The sequence below is a fragment of the Microtus ochrogaster genome (assembly GCF_000317375.1).
Source record: "Microtus ochrogaster isolate Prairie Vole_2 chromosome 14 unlocalized genomic scaffold, MicOch1.0 chr14_random_2, whole genome shotgun sequence".
Lineage (NCBI taxonomy): Eukaryota > Metazoa > Chordata > Mammalia > Rodentia > Cricetidae > Microtus > Microtus ochrogaster.
In genome coordinates, this window is record NW_004949097.1 from 1,070,379 (window position 1) to 1,079,129 (window position 8,751).

Here is an 8,751-nt window from a genome sequence, read left to right on the forward strand (position 1 = left end):
GAGACCAGCCTGGTCTACAAGAGCTAGTTCCAGGACAGGCTCCAAAACCACAGAGAAACCCTGTCTCGAAAAACCAAATAAATAAATAAATAAATAAAGATAAAGTTCTCTTTCTCTCTCTCTCTCTCTCTCTCTCTCTCTCTCTCTCTCTCTCTCTCTCTCTCTGTGTGTGTGTGTGTGTGTGTGTGTACAGGTGCACACATACACATCTGTGTGAGGACCAGAAGTTGACATTGACTCTCTCCTCAATCACTTAATCTGTCCTCATTATTTTCCGAGACAGGGTCTGTTTCTCATCAAACCTGGAACTCACTGATTTGGTTAGGTTGGCCAGTCAGCCATCTCCAGTTTTTAACGTGGGTGCTAGAGAGCCACTGGGTTCTCAAGCCCTTTTACTGACCAAGTCATCTCCCTAGCCCTGGATTTTCCACTTCTCTTTTATGAGAAGGCTATGCTAATTCTTTTTTATGTAAGACTCAGAATACTCTTGCTATATAGTTCTGGCTAGCCTCCAACTCATGGTCCTTCTGCCCTTGTCTCCCGGTGCTGGGTTTACAGGTAGATGCCCCTATACTCAACTGTAAGAGTTAGAAAACCAGCTCTTAATTTTAACATTTGCCTCATCTAGGAAATTCTCTCATAAGCTGGATATTGTTTAGGTTAGGTTGTCCTCAAACTTATCATCCTCCTGTCTCAGCCTTCTAAATTGCTGGAATTACAGTCATGTGCCACCGAGCTAGGTTCTAGATGTGTAGCACCAAGAGCAACTAAACTGGGAGCGGCACTACCAACCTACACCAGCATTTGGTCAGCAGGAAGACAAGTTCAAGGTCAGCCTGGGAGACGTAACAAGAGTCTGTCTCAAAACAAATAAACAAAACCCACCTTCAGTGCTGGTTTGTGCCTATTATCTCAGCACTTGTGAAGCAGAAAGATCTTATGTTCAAGGTCAGCCTGGGCTACATACAAAGGCTTTATCATTAAAAACAAAACAAAACACTATTCTCGCCTACTGTTACCTCAAACTTCCAACCAAAATAAGTGGATGGCTTGAGCAACTGAGTAACTAATCCTTTTAATAGACAGAAGCAGGATGGTTTGTAAAGGTCCTTGCCACCAAGCCCAACTGCCTGAGTTCAAGCCTCACAACCCCTGCGGTAGGAGAGAAATGACTACATCCACACACGCACCCTGGTATGTATGTGCACACAAAGATACACACACAGTAAATGCAATCAATTTTAAAATAAAAAGAATCTTCCCAATTGCTTCAAACATTAAGGGAAAGAAAACCACTATCCAACTGTGCCTGGGAAATTCATTAAAATATTTGTCTATTTTAAGTTCTCTGTCTTCTGCTTCCGTGGTTTAGGTTTGACAGTTTCTGTCATGTCCACTCCAAAACCAGACTAGTTTCTCAAACTATTGTTTTGGGTTTTTTAATTCTTCTTTCATACAATACATCCTGACCAACCACAGCTCCCCTCCCTCTACACCTCTCATTTCCCCCCAATCCCCACTTCTCTCCCAGATCCACTGTTCCTGTTTCCCTTCAGAAAAGAACAGGCTTCTCAGTAGTATCAACTGAATGGCATAACAAGATGCAGTAAGACTAGACACAAATCCTCATATCGAGGCTGGAGGAGGCAACCAGTAGGAGGAAAAGGGTCCCAGGAGCAGGAGAGAGTCAGAAACACAACCTCTTGTTGTGCTATTTTATTTGTATTTTAATAAATAAAGCTTGCCTGACGATCAGATTGCAAAACTAAGCCACTAGAGGCCAGAGAGTACTGGCACACACCTTTAATCCCAATGTTTGTTAATTCCCAAAGTAAAATTTACTTTACAAGTATTACGCCTGCATGTGTCTGTGTACCATATGCACACCTAGTACCCAAGGAGACCTGAAGGTGTCAGATCCTCTGGAACCCTGAGTTACAGACAGTTGTGAACCACAGTGTGGGTGCTGGCAATCCAACCTAGGTCCTCCATAGCTCTTAACTGCCGAGTCATCTCTCCAGCGCCCCCAGAATTAAAAAATTTTAAAGCCAGCTAGGTGTTCACTAGTTTTATGTTCTGGCATATTAAACAAACGTGAATGTGGGTATTATCCTAAAGCAAATTAAGTTTTAGTTTCCACTGTTCCTTTAAAAACATCTTGTAAGGGGCTGGAGAAATGGCTCAGCAGTTAAGAGCACTGACTGTTCTTCCAGAGATCCTGAGTTCAATTCCCAGCAACCACATGGTGGCTCACAACCATCCGTAATGAGATCTGGTACCCTCTTCTGGCCTGCAGGGATACATACGGGCAGAACACTGTATACATAATAAAATAAATAAATAAATCTAAGAACAAAATAAAATAAATAATAAGAGAGAATCGTGTTGCAGTATCAACACTTTAAAAATAAAACAAAAAGCAAAAAAAAATCTTGTAAGCTGAGCGGTGGTGGTGCACTCCTTTAATCCCAGCACTCGGGAGGCAGAGGCAGGGGTATCTCTGTGAGTTCAAGGCCAGCCTGGTCTATAGTGTAAGTTCCAGGACAGGCTCCAAAGCTACAGAGAAACAGAGAAACCCTGTCTCAAAAAAATAAAAATAAATTAAAAAAAAATCTTGTATTTGTTGATCCTTTTATCCCCAATTAAAACCCATTACTTTTCTTGGACATATTTACTTAAAAGACATTACTAAATGAAATATTGTCTTTGCTTTGATTTAGTTTTTGAGACAGGCCTCATGTAGCCCAGGCTAGCCTTGAGGACTCACTGTCCATCCTGGAAAGCCACTGTGCATCACTAATTATGGGGACTAAATGTATGGCTTCATGCGTGCTAGTCACACACTCTACCAATTGAGCTACAGCACCCTAACCCCTTCTGAGGTTTGTGTAACCTTCGGTCTGCTTCTCTTCACCCAACTCCTATCTTTCCATCCCAATCTACTACTCCCTGCAGAATCTCTTCTATAGCCACTTTGTGCGTCTAATGCCTCTGCGGTCTCTGGACTCGACCTCCTAACCCCAACAGAGCTTAGCCATTTACCAATGCTCTTGCTAGAATGAGACACACTAAAGCTTGCCTTTGTCTTTTCCCTGTATCACTTTAGCAACCTCCCTCTGAACCTTCCCTAGTCCCCAGAGTGCTGAGAGTCCCTGAGGCTGTCTATACTTTTTAGGATTTTTAGATTATCACAGACTAAAGTTCTCTAATATCAGCTGGGTCAGCGGTGGCTTGAGCAAGTCTTTTGTTCAGATCTGGTCATTAGCTGCCACACTTGCAGATGACAGACACTTCATTTGGTATAGGAAGCTGCAACTCCAATAATGGCAGGCACAACTTAACCCCAATCTTCATAGCACCAGTGTTGAAATAGGAGCAGCGGGCTGCAGGCTGCGTCCCTGGCACCCGGCCGCCCCCACGGCTAGCTTTACCCGAAATAATTACACGGAAACTGTATTCATATAAACACCACTTGGCCCATTATATCTAGCCTTTTCTCGGCTAACTCTCGCACCTGGACTAGCCCATTTCTAATAATCTGTTTAGCCCACGAGCTGGCTTACCAGGAATGATCTTAACCTGCGTCTGCCTGGAGTGGGAGAATCTTGACGATTCCTGATTCAGCTTCTTTCTCCCAGCATTCTGTTCTGTTTTCTCCGCCTACCTAAGAGTTGGCCTATCAAATGGGTCTAGGCAGTTTCTTTATTAATAAGAAATCACTCCCACATCACACCAGTCCCCAAATACTTTGTGTAGAGAAAAAAATAATTCATTACAAAGAGAAGTATATTGCAGCTAAGGAAGCTACTCTCATTAGAATCCTATTTCTAACATCCCCTAAGGAAGCAGAAAGATGGCCTGGACACCCTTATATGAAGAACCAGAACTTTACATTGGTTTAGCATGAAAACTCTGAACAAGGGCCGATAGATTTTTTTTTTTACATCTAAAAGGAAGAAAACAAAACTACCAGTCTTTTGCTAACTGGGAGGCGCAGGAGGCATCAGGTTTTGAGCGGATGATCGAATGAAGGGCTCAATAATTACTAAGTATGTGTTCTACCCCTAGGCTATAAACCCAAAGCTCCTAACTGCAGCTTTTTTTCCAGTTGGACCTATCTTTTTTCTTATTTTGCCCCCTATGCAAAAGCACTGGTGATCTCCAGCAGATGAAAAAATTAGTCACAAACCTCACGCATTACTTGTCTTTGGCTCGCTCAAACTCATAAAAAGCACCTTGGTGGGGGTGAGACGGCTCAGTGAGGAACGTGCAGTAGGAGCTGACAGCCTGGGTTTGAGCTCTGGAAGTTACACAAAGGTGAGAGAAGCTGTCCCCTGACCCCCACACCCAAGCCCACAGGCACATCACACTCATCAATAATAAATCAATTAAAGTTTAAAAAAGAACTACGTGAGCCAGACACAAACCTCTCCTATATGCCCACCTATAGCACAAGGACTATCTTTCGTAGGACGTCTGCCTGATTCTGTAAAACACAGGCCCTAATCAATGATCATGTCCAGGGCTGCAGAGATGACTCAGAAGAACCCAAAAAGAGGAAAAATCTCTCTCCCAGACATTTCCCATCCCCAAGTAATTTTGTTTTCACTGAGAAAGGCTATAAAGATAGGCTTAAACCTCTCTCTTCTCATCTGTCAGTAACAACAAAACCTTTGGTGTGGTCAGATCCACCTTATCCCTCTGATAGGCTTATGGAAAGGCTTCATTATCGATGCCTGCTAAGAAAGCATTCCCACCTGCCCTCTTAGAAGAGAAGACCACCCGGGCGGGCGCAAACACACTTTAATCATGCCTCCCCTGATCAATGGAGCACAACAGCTCCAGGTGGCAAGGAAACCAAGACATCTTTTGTGTTGCCTGTGCTACATCAAAGGGCCAGCCTGGGAGGTTCAAAGTCTTCCATACAGCAAATTCAGTATGTTCCTGGCATCCATGGTAATGACAACACTAACTGCTCCCCAGTTAGTGTGCTTATTTCAGTGCCTTCCCTCCACAATCTACCTCGCTGTGCCCAACTGTATGTCTAATGACTGGGCCTCTGCTCTTGCCTCTATCCCTCCAGAAAATCTTCAAATGTATAACTATGCAGATCAGAAGGCCTTAAGACATGGATCTTAGTTGTTTCATTTTCTAGAGGGAACGCTTTAAGCAGTGGTTCTCAACCTTAATTAAAAACAAGCAAACAAACGAAAAAACAGAGCTTTAAAAAAAATACCAGTGGAGTCTGGGCATGGTAGTGCACACAAGAAAAATAACAATGAAGTCTGGGCATGGTAGTGCACACAAGAAAAATAACAATGGAGTCTGGGCATGGTAGTGCACACAAGAAAAATACCAGCCGGGCGGTGGTGGCGCATGCCTTTAATCCCAGCACTTGGGAGGCAGAGGCAGGCGGATCTCTGTGAGTTCGAGACCAGCCTGGTCTACAAGAGCTAGTTCCAGGACAGGCTCCAAAACCACAGAGAAACCCTGTTTCGAAAACAAACAAACAAACAAACAAAAAAAACCAATGGTGCCTAGGAATAGTAGTGCACACGCACACCTTTAATCCCAGCACTTGGCACAAGACTCTTTCAAAAAAAGAAAAAAAATACTGATGGGCTAAAGAGATGGCTCAGCAGGTAAAAGCACTTGCTGCCCCACACAGCAAACCTAACCTGCTGAATTCCATTTCTGGAACCCACAGAATAGAACGGACTCCATAGGGTTGTCCTCTCAGGAACGCTGTGGCAAAAGCATCCACATACATCATATACAAACACTCACACATCAATCATAAAGATAAATTAAAAGGCACTGATGTTGAGCCACTGAACTGGCCCAGCAGGTACAAGTTTGCTGGCCAACCTGATGACCTGAGTTGGAAACCTCTGACTACATATGTGATATTGGGAAAGAGCCAACTCCTGCAAGTTGTTCTGTGGCCTCTGCACACGAGCATACATACACATGTGCACATGCACACTAAATCAATCTAAAAATCTTTTTAAAAAAGAAAAAATACTGCTATCTGGGAGCACCACTCCCAGACATTCTGATTTACTTGATCTAGGGTAAAGCCAGGCATCAGAATCTTTCAAAGCTCCCCAGATAATTCTAATGTGCAAGCAAGATAAAGAGCCTGTCTCAAGGCTGTCCAGTACAAACAGACTTACGCTCCATTCAGTACCCACAATTCAGTGGGTAGGTTGTAAGCATGAATGTTGTCCAGGAAAGAAACTCCATATACGAGACACTAAGTTCTATGCTGTTAAATCACAGTCTTTCCAATAGTAGCGCATTTGTCACTACACTAATTCTTTAAGAAAAGTTTGGAGAGATGGAGAAATGTCTCAGTAGTAAAGAGCACTGCTGCTCTTCCAAGGGCACAAGGAACACAATGGCGCACAAACATATAATGCGGGCAAAACACTTACACAGGCAATAAAGTAATCTTTCTAAAAAAGATACTCTTAATCTTATTCTTTTTATTGTAATACTTACAAAAAAAACCCTTTATTTTATGTGCATTGGTGTGAAGGTGTCAGATCCCCTGGAATTGGAGTTACAGACAATTGTGAGTTGCCATGTAGGGGCTGGGAATTGAACCCGGGTCCTCTGGAAGAGCAGTCAGTGCTCTAAACCACTGAGCCATCTCCCTAGTACCTCTAAACAGTTTGTATATTATATAATATACAAAAAATGGTGGATGATCCCACTCACTAACCAAGTATCTAGGCTCCAACTCAGAAATCCACTTCTATTGTATCCATAAATTTCTCCTCCATTTTCCTGGGAATTCAGCACATACAGCCTACAGGACAGAATACAGTCTGCCAAAATACAGTGCCCTTGGGAGAACTTCCTGGTAGGGTCTACCATATCTGGATCTGGCCCTTTCTTCCCTCATCCCTTCCTCTCTCCATCCACCTACCAGGCTGTTTCCTAACTAGGTTCGAACAGTTCTCCGCTCTCGCTCTCAGCCTCCTTGGGTAGCTGAGACTCTAAGTGTATGACTCTTTATCTGGTTCCCAAGCATTTTCCTCTAACTAGATCTTTCTCCATCATTGCCAGCTTTAATCCCAAAGCATTCCATTTCTGCTGTCTTACAAATGAAGGAATATTGCTCATCTATCGGCTGGCTACTCTTCTGTTGGGCCTTACGAGGGGCCCCATCAATCTTCCTACATTTACTCTATAGAGCACACAAAGGATTAAAATGCATTCGGAACCATACCCAGCACACACCTGCGGTGTCAGTTACTAGGGAAGGTGAAGAGGACTGCCTGGGCCTAGATTTTGAGCCCATTGAGGCCAGTCATGATGAATTCAGGGAGATAACTCTTTCATACAGAGGGAGAAAATCAGACCCCCCCACACACATCCACGGGTTTCACATCCTCAAATTCAGTCAAAAAGCAGACAAAAAAAAAAAAAATCCTGAGAAGAAAAATTTGCAGCTGTCCGGAATGCTTTTCTTGCCGTTTCTCCCTACACAATACAGAGCAGGAGCTACTTACATGTCACAAGTAACCTAGAGATTGTTTCCAGGAAGGTGAACACAGCTTCCATGCAAATAGCATACCTTATTACAGAGGGGACTTGAGCATCATGGAATCCCTGAAAAGACCTGGAAGCAATCGCTGGGGGGTAATAAGGAATGGCTGAATCCTGACTGTATTAAGGTGGATTCCAAGACCTATAGAACTGAGAGGCTACAGACAGGAATATGTAATCTTGGGATGAGCAAGTGACGTATCTGAATAACTTGTAAGCTACATTTCATTCTGGCTGAAGGGTGAGGCTGATGGGAGATGCCAGGGAATTCTTCAGGCCTTGGAAGGTACCTTTGAGACGTTGTAGGGCAAAAATCCAGTTTGCGCAGGTGTTCCACGTGCCCTGGGAGAGAAAAGAGGCCAGGTCAGAGACACCCCACACTGCCAACATGCCAACACGCCATGCTCCAGATGTTCGACCCCGGGCCAACCCCAGCTCTTGCTCATAACCCTGTTAGAAATGTTTCTGTCTCACTCAGTCATGCACTTCCATGCCACTATTCGCTGCCATAGACCAAACGGCATGTCTGCCTTATTTATAAATACGCACAGACACTATAGGCTAAGCTTCCTCTAGAGGTTCCTTCTAGCCTCATTTCTCAAGCATATGGTCCTGTCTTCGTTTACCTCTTCCATCTTTAAAATTTCCCATCTTCATCCCTCTGTATTCCCTCGGTCCACTTTCACAGCCTCTCAAGGTCTTCAAGGAAAAAAAAAACCTTCCGCCCCTCAGACTTATTTATTTATGCTGCTCGCTGAGATATCACTCTATACAACTAAAACTCAACATTTTATTGTAAAACCGTGATGGGCTCGCCCACTCCCGCTCTGGCTATTTGGTTCGCTGGGACCTCTCAAGAACTCATGACCAGTCTACGAAAAGGAAAGACGGGGCGAGCTACAGTCGAGTAGAATTTCGAACGAAAAATCCCTAAAAAAGGGATGCTCTGGGCTTGAACGCTGACTGACACGCCACAGGGGCTCGGATTTGGCCACCTGTGACCAAGCAGGAAGTTTTGAAACCCGTTTGCGCGCCAAAAAGCCGCACGCAGGCGCACGGAGTCTCGGGGAGGGGGCGGGGTGTGTGAAGTCACGTCCTGGCACAGGATCTCGCGTTGTCTGGGGAAAGGCCGGAGCTAGGGAGGTTTTTAATGTGGCGTTGTGGGGACCGCCCACCACCTCTTAGGGAGAAAAA

At 44.2% G+C, this 8,751-nt stretch overlaps 1 protein-coding gene across 1 annotated transcript in view; it reads right to left on the reverse strand.

Annotated features, from left to right (window-relative positions):
* The window catches only part of Gpr19 (G protein-coupled receptor 19), a 33,930-nt gene extending 25,714 nt beyond the window's left edge, over nt 1-8,216 (reverse strand). The window contains exons 1-2 of the mRNA XM_026787886.1: nt 8,184-8,216; nt 7,848-7,899 (exon numbers count right to left, since the gene is read on the reverse strand). The gene's annotated coding sequence lies outside the window, so the exon portion shown is untranslated. The remainder of the gene's footprint in view (nt 1-7,847; nt 7,900-8,183) is intronic.
* Between the last annotated feature and the right edge of the window lie 535 nt (nt 8,217-8,751).